We start from the raw sequence: 17,806 nt of genomic DNA, 5'->3' as shown, positions 1-17,806 counted from the left end.
ACAAGTAAGATATTAAACAGCTTTCTACCCTGTTTAACAGTTACTTAATCAACACTAAACCAAACCTGTATATTCAGGCATTTCTTCAAGTTTAATAGTTATGCCTTTAATACTACTAATACAATTGAAACAGTATACTCTCACTTGCATTCTGCAAACGAATACAGTAACATTACTATAGCAGTGTCGGGGCTGATAGCCTTGTGGTTAGTGCTCCGACGGCACTTTTGCGCTCCGGGCGACCCGAGTTCGATTCCCAGCTCGTAGTCCTTTCCCAAACCCATGCATGTTTGCGTCTCCTCTTTGCCCTGCCTCTATGAAACGCCCAGATTTTTCAAAAAGCTCATCGCTCTGAAAAGCCAAGTGTGCTATGATTGGGCAGTTAACCAGTGCATAGTGATTGGTCGAATACTGCAAGTGTGCGACAGAAATGCCTCTTGCTTGGGAACATGATGTTCCGAATATGGTCATTGTACTGACAGGTGATAAAATGTCATTGGAACTTTCCTTAACAATTCAAGCCCGAATCTGCACCGAAAAAATACATCAACTTTGCCAGTGTGACTTGAGCAGGATATAAAGGATTGAATTTTTTTTAGGTTAAATAGTTAGCAACTATAGCTAACCGTTTTACCTTTTATATACGATGTTATAAAGATTTGTCGTTAGTGATCAACCAGTGTTACGCCATGTCTCGTCGCGACTCAACAAAGACCGTAAACCCCATTATAAACACAACATTTTTTGCCTCTAGTTGGAACATAATTACTGATTATTAGGACTTATATTGTCTTTTTTCACATTGCGTGTGTCTCGTTTGCAGATCACACAAAGAAACAAAATGTGCTACAAATACAAGACAAGCCTAACTCGTAGGTTCATGAAGCAATCATCTGCGAAGTGCGCTGCACACACTTGAATATTTGGATTGTACTCATCTTTTGGAAGGGCAAACAAAGAGGCTTTCTTTTTACAGCAAAACACACAGTGTTTCCAGAACATGCGGCGGCGACGATACAATGAGATTTACAAGTACGCCCACCTTACTTGCGTATAGATTTGGGCGGTCTTAGTCAAGTCATACCACAAAATGACGTAGATTTGTGGTGGTGTGGTTACACGAGGCTTTTCAGGCAGGTCTGGGTGAGCATTCGCCTTTTTTGTTCCGACACTTTCATTTTTGCAACGTTACGTGTCTAAAACATGCATGGGCAACTTATAACACATCAAAGACATATGACCCCTTTAAACATTACTGTAGCAGCTTTAAAAAGTAAAAAAGATGTTCAATCAGGTTTTGAATATAGCAATTCTCAGTCGTATGTCATAGTAGATCTGTGTGGCCTTTGTTGACCGTCTGCAAGCAGAGTCTTGTTAAAAAAATATTGTTACATTTTGTCTTTTAAGTGTGAGAGGTTTACACAAATGAGATTACAGTTTGGGTTGTGTTTTAACAATAAGTCTTACTACTACAGAAAAAAGTGCAACTTTGAATCTCAAATTTTTTGTTGGCGTGTCAGAAAAAGTTTCTAGAAAAGTATGTCACATGCATTGATTAGATTATTTTAAATTCCATAAAGGGTCTAATCAATGTTCATGGTGGCTCTTTCAGTGATCAGTCTTTCATGTTACAGTGACCCTTTATTGGAGTCCTGCCTGAGGGTTCTTTACTGATAGGCAATAGAGAAGGCCAATGAGGATCAATATCTTATTTACCAGACCAGGTCATACCACATGTTCACCCAAGGCTGGAATTATGAATATAGACTGCACATTCAAACAAAGTCTATACCTGTTTTCCTGATCAACTTGACTTTGTGAACCAAATTTGTGGCCCTATTTCTCTCACTACTCAGTGACCTAGTGTTCTAAAATCACAATGAAGTGAACCACATGCTGTCAACTGCTCTGAGCTCAATCACACACCCACAGGAGCCAAGTTTTAAACAAACCCAATCCACACAGCCCCTGTCAAAACACTAAGCAACATTAAGCCAAAAAGCCATTTTATGTTGTCAGAATTGCAAGCTTTCATAAGCTCCACAAACACTTTCCTAGTAAAATTATACTGTTTGTAGAAGGGCTACTAAGTGAAAAAGCACAAAAATGGGTAGCGCTATCACCATACCACAATAACAACAAGTTGGTATTTAGATGCAAAATAGATGCATTCATATATTCAAAACAATAAGTCCTCCAGGTCATACGACCACATTGGTCATTTACAATACAACGTTCCCCAAATACGTCCCCGTGGAGCGTTTCCAAAAATAGAGCTTGTACCAGCAGCAGCAGAAGCTTTTGTCCAACGTAATTAAGAAATTATATATTGCGCTATTATTTTGCAATGATGACACGTATTACAGTGTGATTTTCACTTTAAACTGTCAGGATGAACTGTATTTACATCAAAAAAGGATACTGTAGCAAGGTTCATTAAAAGGACGGAAGGAGACATGAACCAGCAAACATTTAAACATTTAATCAAAATAATAAAGTAAAAAGACAGCCGACAGCCCCTCACGGACGACTGCCAGCGAATAAAACATAAATATAAACATAAACATGTTCGGGCCCGGTCCTCTCTCATTGACGGTCCGGTCCAGGTTGAACACACATTTAAAATTACCGCCAGAGGAAGTAATAGGTCAGCTGTGATTGTGAGAAAGCATCGGTTGTCGTGTATCTTGTGAATGATTGCGTCATTATGTTTGGACTACACTATTTTTGGCATCAATTCAGAAGGTTTCCAACGCAAACATACTGTTTGTCAATTTATGTAATAAATAAATGTGACTGTACATTCACACGTGTTGCTTTTTGTATGGTTGAGCAGTATTTAGGTTTAGGATGGAGGGTGGGTGGGTTAGGAGTTCAAAAATATCTTTAAAACTAGAAATATTGATGAAATTATTGATACTATAACAAATACTAAGAATTAAATCCATAAAAAGTGAACAAGCTAAACCAATGGAATGACAGTACTTCATAATAAGCTGCTGGTGCTGGCGTTCATCCTTAATACGTAACTGTTGGTCGTAATACGATGCTTGTACAAACAACAGACTGGGTCGTTTTTTGGGGAAAACAGTCTGATTCAAAACAAATAGCTTATTATTGAACATGGGATAACACTAAAGGTGCACTGAGTCTCACGTCATGCCGATTCAAAGCTGATCGTATGTTGCCAGCGACGCGGGCAATAACGTCAAATACGCAAGTAAACGTCCGTTCAAGACAGCTGTCGTTCACGGCTCATTTACGCTTGTGACTTCATGGTTCCACCGAACTGCACAAGTCCCCGAGCGCGTGCAAACACATCATGTAGTGCACAGACAATTTTTGACTGTCCAGTAGTTCACCTTCGTTGTTCCGTCTACTTCGGGTATGTACTACATGCTAACAGTGATGCTAAACTCTGACGCATGCTAAACTCATGTTGAAGTCGTTCACTATGTGTAAAACAATTGTAAATTCCATTCAACCCGATTTGTCTTGTGTTTAAAATTTCACTCAGGTAAAATGACATTCGACACGACTTGAAAAAAAACAAACTATAAAAAATTTATAAATCAACCAATATTTGTGATGTATATCTGATTGAGTTCTTTACTAACACAAAAAAGGGCAAATACAACACTGTAAAAAATGTCTAGATTTTAGGGTGAAAAACTGCTAAACCATGACAGTAAAAGACCGTAAAACGATAAATGGTTTAATTCAGTTTTAGTAACAATGAAACACCGTAAATGTATATATCAGCCAAAACAGTATTTTTGACAGTTTTTTGGAGGGAAAAATACTAGGGATGAGCGAGTACAGCATTATCTGTATCCGTATCTGTATCTGTCAACCATATGAATTATCTGTATTCGTATCTGTACTCGGACTGGGCGGGGTTTAACCCGGAAGTGGGTCGGGTTGTCTTGATATGGGCGGGGCTTTAACCGGTATGTTATTTTAAGCATGCAATTGATATGGGTTGATCAGAAATTGTTATATTTATTGCTGATTATAAAACTATTTACATGACAGCATCAGCATTGAGCTTCAGATCAATGGTTTCGATCACGATAACAAACGAACTATATTCAGAACAAGTTTGGCAACAATGAATACAACACATGCGGTTGCAATTATGAAGTAAAATGTAATGAACAAGAGTTTTCATCTCAACATAACTTTATTTTTTTAACTTTTAATTAAAAACTGGTTAGAGCCATCTGACGGTTTAAAAAATGAAAAATAAACTCCGACAGGCGGAGACGCAACGCGAGGCGCATTCTACCAAGCACCACGTCTGAACAAACCCCACGTTAACCAGAACTCTTCTCGTTAATAAGTAAGTACTACAAACCGAAATAAAAAACAAACCTGACGCTGAAGAAACCCTAAACGTCATGGAAAAGACCCGCAAACCTGAGTGACTGAGGGAGAGACAGATAGACAGAGCGCTGTTCTCTTCTCAGTGTTGTGTGTGTGTGTGAGCAGAGCGGGACACAGTCAGCAACACAATGAGGATTTTTATTCAATCAGAGCACAGATATTGACTCGTATTACTCGTATGATACTCGTACTCGGCAAAAGTGCTCTATCCGTACCGCATACTCGTTTCAGCAGAGTATCCGGGTCAACTCTAAAAAATACATCACTCCACTGTAAAAAACACTGGCACCGTGTTTATAACAAAAATATACTGTTAGAGTGTATAAAACTTTAGCACATTATGATAGAAGCTGAGTTTCTGAGTTTGTATCCCTGAATTGGCCACAAATCACATTTCCTGAACAATGTCTGTGTTTTCTGGACATATGAGAAGTAAATGAAATTTTCACAGTAAGCAGTGAGGTTTTGCATCCTCTCACTGGGTAGTTTACGGGACGTCCCTCTGCTATGTGCTCCATAAGGTGAGCAACCAACTCCCTGACTCCGTCACACTGGCGCTCACTATGTACAACCGTGCACTTCAATGTAGCTAAAGCGATAGCATGATCCGGAGCAACCGACGACACAGCATTATGGTGTCGATATATGTGCGATTTTAATGCTGCATATCTAGAAAATACCTGCTTACAGCCAATTTCTACACACTGGTAGAAACCATCCCTACTCTTTACGTGAATTGGTGACTGGACAATATGTATTCCGTGCAAAAGAGACAAGGAAATCATTTTTTTCTGGTAACTCTGGCAAGGACTGATTTTTATCATACCTGATTTTAGGATAGTATACCTTTGCCCCCGCAACGAAGCTTTTTTTAGACATAAGATTTTGCCATAGCAGGCCATCATGGCAAAATGTCACCAGCAGAAACACTGTGTGACTGTCCTCTCTGCTCTCTCTCTGATGCTGGTGTTAGGTCCTGGGATCCTGATCTGCAATAACTCATTCCACCGAACCTGGCGGGATCCTTGCCTCAACAACTACAGGAAGACAGCACCGTGGGAACATCTTGACACCTTGCTTATCTATTAAGGTCACTTTATACCGATGGACTTTGGACTTTTGTCTGCCTGTGGACTGTGGGAGGAAGTCAGGGCAACCCTGGTAATTCTATTCAAGCACATTCATTTTATTATTCTCAAACATCCTGCTGAGCTGTAAGTATCATACTGAGGACTGATGTATTTTTATTTTATTATTTGAAGAAACATGATTAAATATTTTCATCAATGAAATATTTAAACAAAATGTTTACCTTGTATGTAGTTTTTGGTGAGCTAAGTAAGACATTGAGGTTTTCTAAGAACATTATTAATAATATTATAACGAACTGTTAATTGTACAGTAAAACACCGTCACATTTCATGGTAAAACCTTAGTTTTTGTGTGCCAGGAATTTATACAGAATAAAGTAGTATTTTATATTAGATACTGTTAATTGTACAGTATAACACTAGTATTTCATAGTAAAACCTTTATGTTATGGTTATTCATATGGTACTCTTAGGTCATATATTGCAAATTTGTTTCTTTTGATGGAAAAAAACTTGTTTTACACAGCAAATTGTGGAATAAAGTGCCAACATTAATCGTAAAATCGACAGTATTTATATCTTAATACCGTAATAGTAGAAAAATTTTGACTGTATTTATTACAGTGAAATACAGTGAACTTTTTCTACTATTATTGTATTAAGATATAAATACTGTCGATTTTACGATTAAAGTTTAGTTATATTTTATTATTTATACTCATTTTCAGTCACAGAGTTCTTCAATTTAAGAGTTATTTGGGCAAGAAAAGATTCTGTAATTTAATGCAGGATGTAGAACTGTATTTAGGAAATTGTAATGTTCAATAATTTATGTAATGATAATAAAAAAAATATGAAAAATTGTGCATTGAAGAAAAGTTAATTTTTTTATATACTGTCAATTATAGTTTCTGGATATAAAATCGGAATCGGCATAAATCGGAAGTGGCAGGTTTCACCTACAATAAAATCAACGAGCACACAATACCTCCTCGCATATCCCTTCGTGTTGTTTACATAATGCACGTACACCCCGATTGCCAACAAAACAGAGTCATATGCCTTAGTTTGACTTACCGTATGCAGTTCATGTCCGGCATGTTTTAGCACTGGAACCATGCATCTCTCAGTTTCGAACAATCTCCATATCCAGCGTTATATCCACCATTTATATAACATCCATCATTGAAATTCCGTGAACAAACAAACACACCTCAAATTCTCTCACTATCGCAAGAGTATAAGGCTGCAGCTGCAGGCCCACTTCGCGGCCAATCTTGATTATCTCGATTATCCTATCGCTTGTCGGTTGGCGCGTGGGCGGGCTATCTCTTTAGCCTTGTCCTGAAGGTGCTTTTCCGGCCCGGGAGAATTGCCCAATAAAAGGAATAGGATCTCTGTTACGAAAAAGTGATCCAGACTTATAAAAAAAATTCTGAAACAAGTTGAAGTGCTGGGGGAGTGATCAAGCACAGAAATACTACCTCTTACGTCCAACTCGCTTTTTTAACAAGTTGATTATGTTAAGCATGTGAAGCCAGCACGATCAACAGTGTAAAGAAGTCAGAATGCATGACATAGCATATTATCCAGCCTTTAATGAAAAAGGCAAAAAAATTCTGACAAACGGAGTACAGTCACGTCAAAAACAATGGTGGAGCTCAAACTTTGATTCTCCTGATTTCATAATTTGATTTTTTTCACAGACAGGGTTAAACATCTATTTATTATATTAAAATATGTATTTATTCTTATAAATAAAATCTTGCCAAGACAAACAAACGGTAGCTTGTTTAATTGCTCACACGCAACCCCACACCTCAAATTGCTCACACGCAACCACACACGTCCTTCAAATATAACTATCTGTCTTCCTTGCCCATACTGGCCAACAAAAGAAACCTGCTTAGATATGCAACACCACCTTTCCTCAATAATCTGCGCATTCATGTGATATTATTCACATCAATAGCAGAAATGTTTCAGGACGACTTTCGTGCCAAAATGTAATACTTGGCTTAAGGGACTTGTTTAAAAGTCATTACAAAAGAATTCTGCTCTGGTCTTTTACAGTCCGTAGTGTACTGCTTTTCAGAGCCCTTTTTGAACACCTGCCAGGTTTAAAGACGGTTTCCTGTCAAATTTTCTGTTTCTGTTGTAAAATTTGCAATTTGAGTCTATTCAACTGGCAGTAGGGCGTTATGAAAGCAGAAAACTGAACAAAGACCAAGACGTCAAAGAGTGTCCAAACATAGTAGCACAATATCAGTGGCTAACATCTGAATCTGTACACAAAGAGCCCAGGTGAGCACTGATGCCATGTGACATGCGTGTTACCACTTCCTGATACAAGAGATGTTGTACAGAGCACAGCAAAAACAAGAGAACAGCAGAGTACCATGCATACATTAGGGATTTTATAAGTAATGTGATATTGTACCTCACTATACTGTAATATTTATGTCAAGAATCTTTTTGTTATATTTTTCAAACTAGTGTTTAGGGGAAAAGATGAGCGCAGAATTCAGAGCAGATCTATAAAAAGGTATAATATAGCATAAGGTCAAATAGCATGTATATGTTTCAAAAAAGCAAGCATACAAAAAAATTAAAAAAAGACTAAAATAGATATAATCAATAAAACAAAAAGATGTCCAGTGCATATCTAAATAAATAAACAAACAAACTCAATGTCTTAGTTTTTCGTAACTAAACAGTAAACACAGATATTTGCCGTTTCTCAATTTCAAGCAAGAACACAAGACCGCTGAATAAACGTATATTGAAAAACGGCCATTATAGTAAATCATAGCCCAGACATCAATATAACATCTTATCTCTAACCCCAAAACCGTATGAAGTACCTAGTAAGTTTTTGGAATTCTTTGAGCTTTTAACCAAGAAATCAGTGAAATCCAGGGTTTAAACCCCAAATCATTTCACAAAATGAAAACACAGTACACAGCAAGTAGCTTAGAATGGGAAACCTAATTCCTCTTATATCCGAGTGGACACACTGGCTTTCACTTCCATTTACTCCGTGGGCAACAGCAGTGAGAGAAAGAGAGACATTCCAGACTCCTTGGCAACTCTCATTGACCTAAAGAGCCATTAAAATAAACTCTCTATTAAATAAAAGCAGCCTGGTTAAACCTCCTCAAACCCCCCCCCCCAACTCAACAGAGGTGAAATGACCACCACAGCAGCAGGACTATGTGTAGATGTTTAAATGCAAGCAGCACCTCTGTCTCTAAATGGGCTGCACCAACAATAAAACCCAGCAGTGAGAAAGACATCCAAAGGGGGTCAGAAGACTCATTAGTAGTTTGACCTTTGACCAGAGACCGCTGCGAGAGATTATTATCCAGAGATAAGTGACGTTTGCTACATGTCTCATTTAGGAGTGACAAATGTTTGTCAAAGACAGGGTTCAGCTGCTCCATATGGTAAGAAAGAATAGAAAAAACTTCATGCTGTAATTCTAGAGCAACTGAAGACAGTTGCTGTACAATGGAACCTCAAGAGCCGATCTCCCACTCAAACAATAAAAACCAGACTTGACCAAATGAATGGTAAATGCTTTCCAATACTGTGGTGTAAGTAGAGTTCAAGCTTTAGGATAATGATAGAAACTGGTAAAACTAGAAAACAACAATCTATTTAGGTTTATAAAGTTATCTGAAGTCACTGTTACCATACAAGAACACGTATGGAACCTCAATATCAGATTTGAATGATGCACAAAAGCCGCCATAATGTTTGCTACCAAAACTGGGGGTAAACAGTTTGAATTATGGTTTTTTTGAGTTTTTTTCTCACAATTAAGTCATAGAAAGAATCGTTATTTTTTTAACCAACCATTTATTCAAAAGGGGCTAACCCAACTGCTGGGTTATAAAAACAAGAGAAAGGATTATAAACCTAAAATTCTAGATTGTGTTAAACCATTGTTGGCTAACACTTTCTTGGTTAATTTAACAACAGTTTGTTGCCTTAAAGATGTATCCCCATCAGATTTGTCCCTTTTTATCCTACGGTTGGTTGAAAATAACCCAGCATTTTCTGGAGCGATAGTTTTTAGTATAGAGGAATATTTCTACTGCAGAAAAGCAAAATAATCAATTTAATTTGATGGACAATTTAATGTGCTTTTCACCTTTTAACTTTGAAACATTTTCCATTTCACAATTGTGACAACTTAATTATGACTTCTGAACTCCCAGAAACATTTTAAGCCGAAATGGGCACCTTTTGTCTCGGATTCACCAGACAGTATGCAATTTTGCTCTTTAAATTTATGCCAAAAAAAATTTCACTAAATTAAATTTCACTAAATACGGTATGCATGCATTATGCAACAGGACGGGCAGCAATTCAGATTAACTTGAAGACTGTACTATTGCCTCATTAGGATTTTATTTCTACTATAGAAAGCTACCAAACTTTTATCTGCCTGATTTCATTTGTCAATGCAACACATTTGGAGGTATGAGACAAATGTATAAAGGCCACTTTCATATAGATGTCTTGCATCTGTTAATTAAATCAGCAGCAAAAACTAGGTTGACAGAAAGGGTAAGAGATAGTGTGGTCCAGGAGGACTTTTTGTGTTCTCCATGGCAGCCACACTCATGAGGGGGTTTCCTGTATTCAGGGGTGGGACGTAAACACATGCATGCCTTCAAGATGTAATAAACCACATTGACAGTTTGTACGCTTGATGCATGTTCAACGAGTCAGCCATTGAAGACTGAGCCAAAAGAGGTGAAACATCAATGATCTAAGTGAAGCAGGTCATGCGAGGAAAAAGAAAGAGAAAAACGAGGTTGAGCAGAGCCAGAGAGACCTTGAGGAGAGCCCCTGCCTGCAGGGCCATGCAGGTATACAGTAAGAGGAAATCGTACACCTCTGGGAAAGGCCATTACATCTCCACTGTGGGCAAGCAAATATAAGAACAAAGAGCTAGCAGGTTAGCTCAAAGAGACACCTCCCTTCTTTTTTAGCACTACAGTAAAGAGAAACTCGTAAAAACGGCCAAGTGTGTGAGGAATGACACTGTAATGCTCATGACTGTCCTCATTTACACATTCTGCGTGAGGGTTATTCATGCATTCTACGGATGAGTCTTCACCACATCCTTTAAAACAGTTGCATTTCTGACGCCAACAGTGAATTAAAGTCAAATTGAGCAGATTAGAATGCGTTGCAGTGAAAAAGGGTTTTTGATTTGACAATATTGCATGTGCATCTGAGCAACGAAACCAACATCAAATCACCAGGGAATGCACAGGCTGAAATAAACAGGTATGGGGATGGCCCTTGAAGCAGACACAAACAAAGAAAGCCAACACATTATTGTCTGAGAGCTAAACTTTCAAATTGAGTGACAAAACAGCACTGGCTGGAGGTCCTAACATGATGTAAGTGTCGTTGCGGGTCCGCTAGGGTCATTAGGCACAAATTCTAGGCAGAACATGGGCCCTATGGCAGGTCCACATATCTCATGTTCCAGCCCTTTGGAGTCGGCTTACATTGGCTCACGCTCACAACAACTTGCTTTCCAGACAATAGGCAGGGAGGAACCCCTCCCCTCCCCCAGAGGTCTATTGTTCCCACTGTCTGTTGCCCTGATAGCCATGCTGAGGTGCTTTCTGGTGAGCAGACAGAGAGTAATTTGAGAGGTAATGTAATTGGTTGGGGGAGATTGGAAAGTGTGGAGCAGACAAAGAGTGATGACACTAGGGCGGTCTTCTATGTGACCCCGACATACACTCCATTATTAAATACCCCCAATTCTTTAATGAATCTGGGGCATCACTGGCCTGTATAGATTAAGCCACCAAATGTACGGCAGATTTAGGCCTAAATCTAGGTTAAACTGAGAGAATGAATAAATTTGGCATTAGGAATTGGAGAAGTGTAATCTGGAGTCTCTTTCGTAACCTAATGCAAAACAAACATCGATTTACCTCTTGTGGATATATTTACTATCTCTTGATCATGACCTTAAAAAACATTACAGTGTTTGAAAGTGATTTGTGAATTCAAAACATAAGAGGCAGCTTTTGATCTCGCTCAGTTTACACTAGTCCACACTCCAGATGAGACATGGGAAACTGCATTTTGAACTACAGTTTTACATTTTCTGAAGAGTGGTTTACATTTTAAATGCCTAAAGTAGAACCAGGATTCTAATACAATCTTAAGGTTGAATTGGTTCCAAAAATCTAAACGTAAACTTTAAAAGTGCACAAGATATGAAGTACATTAAAAAGAGATCACAACATACGTTAAGGGTATGGTTTTCACAACGATTCAATTTAGCTCAAGTAATTTTTGAGCTTATATCATTAACACAGTGTAACAAATGTATGTTTTGCCCGACCTTTTTATAGTTCTTGTTCAATTCTGTGGTGCTAATTATTGTCAATATTTATTTTAATGTAGTATCAATGTTTAGTGTATATTAAGCTCAAGTAAATTATGAGTTTATATCACTAATTAAGATATCTCCGTGTATTCCAAATAAACAAAAACTGTTCAAATTTGTTACTGGCAGAAAAATTCTAGAAATTTCTGTAATACAGAAAAGGTGGGATAAAGCGATGGTGGGTGACTGACTACGTCTGGAACTTAATTTATGAGGACAGTATTAGGCATAAAAATCTATATAAAAATATAAAGGAAGACTTCTGAAGTTTTAGATGACTCAATTTTAAGAAAAAAATTATATGTTTTGAGCTCAGAGTTATGCCTTGTACCTTTTAATTTCTGTGTACGAGTAAAAATTACCGAAATGAATAAATGTGTGAAAATATGAAGTTTAACATGCTGAATACAAAAATCTAATATAAATATAAAGAAATTTTAAAATTAAAGTGAAAAACAACTTTTTAAAAATAATTTAATTGTGTGTCATTACATACACCAAATACTAAAGACATAAACATCGAAAAAGCGTTTTGGGGTAAAACATGCATGCATTTGTGCGCAGGTGCAGTGTTTCTTTACAAATATACATCACCAACTACTGGCCTGGCATGCATAACACAGTGCTTTTAGTCATTTTCAGGGGCCCATGTGAACACACGGATAGTTTTGCAAGCATTGTTGTCTGTACATGAAACTTTTCAAAAGCACAAATGATAAACTTTTCTGTTTTATTAACATATCGTTGTCATGCAGGCAGCCAAAATGACAGGTGCAATATGAATGCATATAGCCGTTAGCTTTCTTTCAGTTCATAGCTGACTCAACTAACAGGGGTAGGAGTTCAGTTCTTGTAAAGAGAACTCAAGGGTGTTAACACTTAAAATTGAAAGTAGAGTGCAGGACTGACATTACTGAATTTGTAGAAAAATGCATTGCTTGCTAGTTTGGAGTTCACATATCCTGTTCAACATGAAAATGTTATTTTATGCCTTTTCTAACCTTGATATCCAAGCAGCAGCAATCGTACAGTGGTTCAAATCAGGCAAAATGATTGCAGTATGACTTTAAGGCTAAATTGCGCTACCCTATGGAAAAACTCTCTGCAATAAGCCGCACGATTCGATGCATCATTCGTGGCCTTAGCAAACATCACTAATTAATCACTAAAATCATAGGCATCTTCCTTTATCACATTCATTTCCTGTGTGGCTGACGCATACACTCACTCAGACAAACTGTGCTTTTGTGTCTATTGCATCAACAATCATGTTTCAGTTTATAGACCTTTAGAAAATGGTAACATTGTTCTATTTATCCACACATGAACATAAAATACCAGTCTTATCTCACCAGCCTTCTGGTCTCACCACTAGAATAGATGGCCATTTCAGTAGACATGGCTAAGACCACAGGGCAAGAGAGAGAGAGGACATTCCAAATACAAATTTCTGGAAGAGACTTTACTAGTATTGATTCTGATTATACAACACTTTTGATATTTGACAAAGATTATTGATATTTAATAGAGTGGTTTGTGTGTTGTCTGGTGTTCCTTAGAGCTTAATAATTTTACGATGCATTTCGATACAGATGTGACTACTGCACTGATGCATAAAAAAAGAACGCAACTTAATATAACATTATATACCACCAGTTACCATATATGCTGACAGTTATATTATTTTAAACATAAATTGTATAAATACATCTTTCCATCTACAATTTCAAAATCAGCAAGGGTGAATCGGCAGTTGTGTTTTCCGATGAGTTTAGTGTGCGCGCAGGAGTAATAGTGACATATCAAAACTATGAGAAAGAGCTGCAACATTAAAAGTGTGAGCCGAGGCTAATAGAAAACAGACCATCTGCTCACCACTTGATAACTCATCTGAGTTGAAGTCGGATTGAAAAAGAAACCATTTTAAGCATTGTGATACATTAGAATTGAAGAACAAGGTGCATAAAATGTATATAATTTATGTTTTTAAATAAGACAATCTTTGAATCACAATCAAAACGATTTGCGAGTGTTCATATGATGGTGCTTCAAAACACCACAATGGTGTGAATTTTGGGTAGAACCTCAAGTTGGTTGAAGGGTCTGTATTTAACCAAAATAATTTTTACACATTATTGGTCAAATGTGGTTCTTAAGTCCACCAATGCCCAAAACAATCAATCTGAGTCAAGACATAATCAATACATATTAATTCAGTCCACAGTTAACTTATCTTTCTTTTAACTAATTTGTTCTTTTTTTTCCAATAACAAACGCCAAAATTGATCATTCAGACCCTTCTAACATATCAAAACCAAAATATATCATCAAGCCATAAACAACAGTTTTTGTATGCTCCTTGTAATTTAACTGCTAATACTTTATTGTACTAAAAGAATAAACGACTGCATAATTGCAAACCATTTAGTCACCGGATTCAGTGTCTGAAACAAGATACATGTCATGAAGGGAACAAAAATGTCAAGTGTGTTATGTAGGGATGCCACCTTCCTCAATATAATCTTGAACCGTTCTTTACGACCTCCACAGTTCAATACGTGTAAGTGAATTGCGGTTTTCTGGTTTTGCGTTAAACATTGTCTGTGCGCTTAATTACCCTGTGAACTGGGTCTCTCCGTGTTTGTCTGTTTGATTAATAGCGAGTGGTGGCCGGGCGGTGAAGCGAGACTGCCTGCAACAGGGGAGGCAATGTGCTGTTGTCAAGTATAATGCTGATGAACAGACGCGGCTGGCTTTATTGTATGCCCGCTGTGGTAAAGTGATAATGTCCAAATTTGGCACATCATGAATGTATTTTTACAGTGCATACGAAAGCAGCACGTTTGCTTTGCTCTCAGCACATGAAGAAAGAGTGTCTACAGCACCATACCAAACTCCGCTTAACGAAGGTCATGCCACTCGACAGCCTTTCGTACAGCTATTTACGTCTTGGCAAGATCTCCTCCAAGCAGATATATAGCATTGCATTTCTTCATAATTTATTGCAAAACATTCAAACGGCAGTTATTTTAAATACTCTGATGCGCAAAACCTCTTCAGGAAGTTTATGTTACTGGTATGTTGATGAACAGTAAACCAAAGAGTGTTGTGAGCTGCCAGTTTAAATCTTTACATTTATTCAATAAACCAGGAACTTGTTCAAGTTGATTTTTGCTTAAAGATAAAAAAATAAGTCAAGTCAAAAAGTCTACATAAGGTTTTACGGTTCCTGTCACATAAGCATAAAAGAATGAATAAACACTTTAATGTGTTGAAGCCATAAGAACCGAACCGAAAACTGTGGCCGAATAACCGAGCTTTGTATTGAATCGTGGGAGAGCTGTAATTTTGCATCCCTAGTGTTATGTGCTAATAAGTGTTCAGGGGTCTTTTAATGGATGGCTAAAGTATAACAGCTAGAAGGAAGTTAAAGAAAAGATACCTGCCACTGAGATAAATCAGGCAATCAATGACTAGAACAAAACAAACAGAACGAACTTTGTGTGATTTTCAGTGGGTTATAAAAGTGTTTCCTTTGGCCACTGCCCGGATGTTTTTAAGACAGCATTTCATGCAGTATTTTGGTCTTTAGTTCTCACGTTACAATGACCCTTTCCCTCTCACACAGACCCCCACATGTGGGTCTCCATGGGGATGATTAACACGGGATAAAATAACACATCTGGTCCTGATCAGCAGAGCATTGACCCACATCATTAACTCAAATGTCGACCACCTGAGTTTCCAGGGTCACACACATCACTTTCTCTTGGGACCTTTGTTTGTGTTTTAGATGTTCATGTTTCTAGAACCATACAACACAAACAAACCAAAAAATACACTTACTCAGTGCAAAGAAATTGCAATTTTAAGCATGAGGTCCTTTTCTCCATACAGAGAGGCACTCTTCAGATTCCAAATAAAGTGCTTGGTTGAAACAGAAATGACACCAAGGTGAGAGCACCCCTATATAAACACAGACCTCTTCACTAACCATTACTGAGGACCGCATGGGTAACCTATAAAAACTCCCTAAAAAAGCTCCGCCCAAACCAAATATGCAGTAAAGGGGGTCTGCCATCACTAGGGGCGTGTGTTCACATGTGTATGTGTGTACTACATGCTCTGCCAAAATCCTGCATGGAAGAATTACTTCATAAAACATAATAATAGTAATCAGTCTAATCTAATATCACCCATGCTTACTGTAGAGGTCTTATTTAAAAGGGACATACTGTAGAAGGGAATGGGCGGCAAACACTTAAAAGCACATTTGGTCCTACTTTGATGGTAGTACAATGGTAAAACCACAAAACTTTTATATATCCTGCAGTGAATACTGAACTGTATTGTAGAAAAGAAAGAATGGCTTAGTCATACAGTATAACATATAACACGATACTCTAGCTACTACAAAAGAATGAACTACATTTATGGAATGGCCTATATTTCCAGAAAACATGGTATGAACCGCAACATTTTTCTCAAGTGGATAAATACTGGCCCTTAATAAAAATAAAAAATAAACTGATAAATAACATTTACTATTAGCATAACAGAAAAACAAGATAATGCCATGATATATTTAGGTACATTTTTGTTAGTGAAGAAAATTTTTGCAATATTTTAAGCGGAAAATGGATGGAAAGCAGTGGGTTCTGTACACAAATGTGGTTGAAAGAGGGTCAGATGTGGCAAACGCTTACTCAGATGACAGGACGTTGCCAAGAACTGACCAAACCAATCAAAATATTCTCCATCTCCCAAAACCAACATAACAGCCTCCTTCAAGCAGTTGCTGTTCAACTACCCTTTCATGAGAAACTGTTGAATGTTAAGTTTTCTCTAAAATAGTCTGAAGAACGCCTTGTCCTTAGAAAGCTCCTCCTTTCCTTCACAATAATTACTATCATTAAAGGCACAGTCACTCGTAAAAAATTCAGCCTCTTGAATCCGAATGTGTTGAAAGAACTCTCACTCTTACATTACCCCAGCAAACACATGTAAAATAGCCTCTAAAAGTGTGGCCTATGCGAAAAAGAACTGGAACAGAACATCTATTTTTTTCCTTTTGTTTTACCCTATTTTACAGTGTTAAGTGTCTATATATGCTAAAAAAATCCCTTAACCAGCCTATCATACATGGCTTCCTTAGTACCAAATAATCAATTTTGATAAAACGTAGTTTTGCACATTACTATTACATACCCACTAGTAGAGGTGTGAACCTACAATGGTGTCACGGTTCGGTTCAATTACGATTATCATGTCATCGATTCGGTTCAATTCGATATCATGATGCATTGATGATGCATTGGCGTTTCAAATTTCAATTTTACTAGTTCACATGTTTGTCAATAGATACAGGCAGCATGAACAGAAACTGTAATTTTACCTGCTCTAATTTGACTATCAAACATCAAACGGAACTCAAGTGGATAAACTCAAGGACCAAATGCTTTAGCATTTGTGGTATTACCCCCTGCGCATGGGCGTAAATCTCATTTAACAGTAGGGGGTGACAATACACATAAAAATTCTCAAGAGCAATTTTTGAAGGGGACACAAATAATACAGTCAAAATTGTACAAACTACGACAAAAAGCGACAATATGCATTAGGTTCATAGGCTTATCATGCAGACTTGTAGTCATATTATAACTGAACTGTCACATACTGTAATACAAGTGAAAAAAAAAGCTTAATACTATTTATATTTTTTGTCTCTGTTGTGAAGACAGGAAACAAATATAAAATCACAATACCCATGATACTACATGTTAACAATGAGTCACTTTTCAAACACATTTTATCCTGATTTATACTGCAACATCGTCTGATAAAGTCCGCGTACATCTACATTAATGAGTGGTTGTTATTTCCCCTTGTAGTGCACTGC

The 17,806-nt window shown here is 37.4% G+C and overlaps 1 protein-coding gene across 1 annotated transcript in view; it reads right to left on the bottom strand.

Moving 5' to 3' along the window:
- The window catches only part of ccdc88c (coiled-coil domain containing 88C), a 61,082-nt gene that overhangs the window by 37,725 nt on the left and 5,551 nt on the right, over window positions 1-17,806 (bottom strand). The window lies entirely within an intron of this gene.

The sequence above is a fragment of the Triplophysa dalaica genome, chromosome 15, assembly GCF_015846415.1.
Source record: "Triplophysa dalaica isolate WHDGS20190420 chromosome 15, ASM1584641v1, whole genome shotgun sequence".
In the NCBI taxonomy this organism is placed as follows: domain Eukaryota; kingdom Metazoa; phylum Chordata; class Actinopteri; order Cypriniformes; family Nemacheilidae; genus Triplophysa; species Triplophysa dalaica.
Note: the sequence above shows the minus strand (reverse complement) of the source record. Positions and strands in the feature narration are given on the sequence as shown.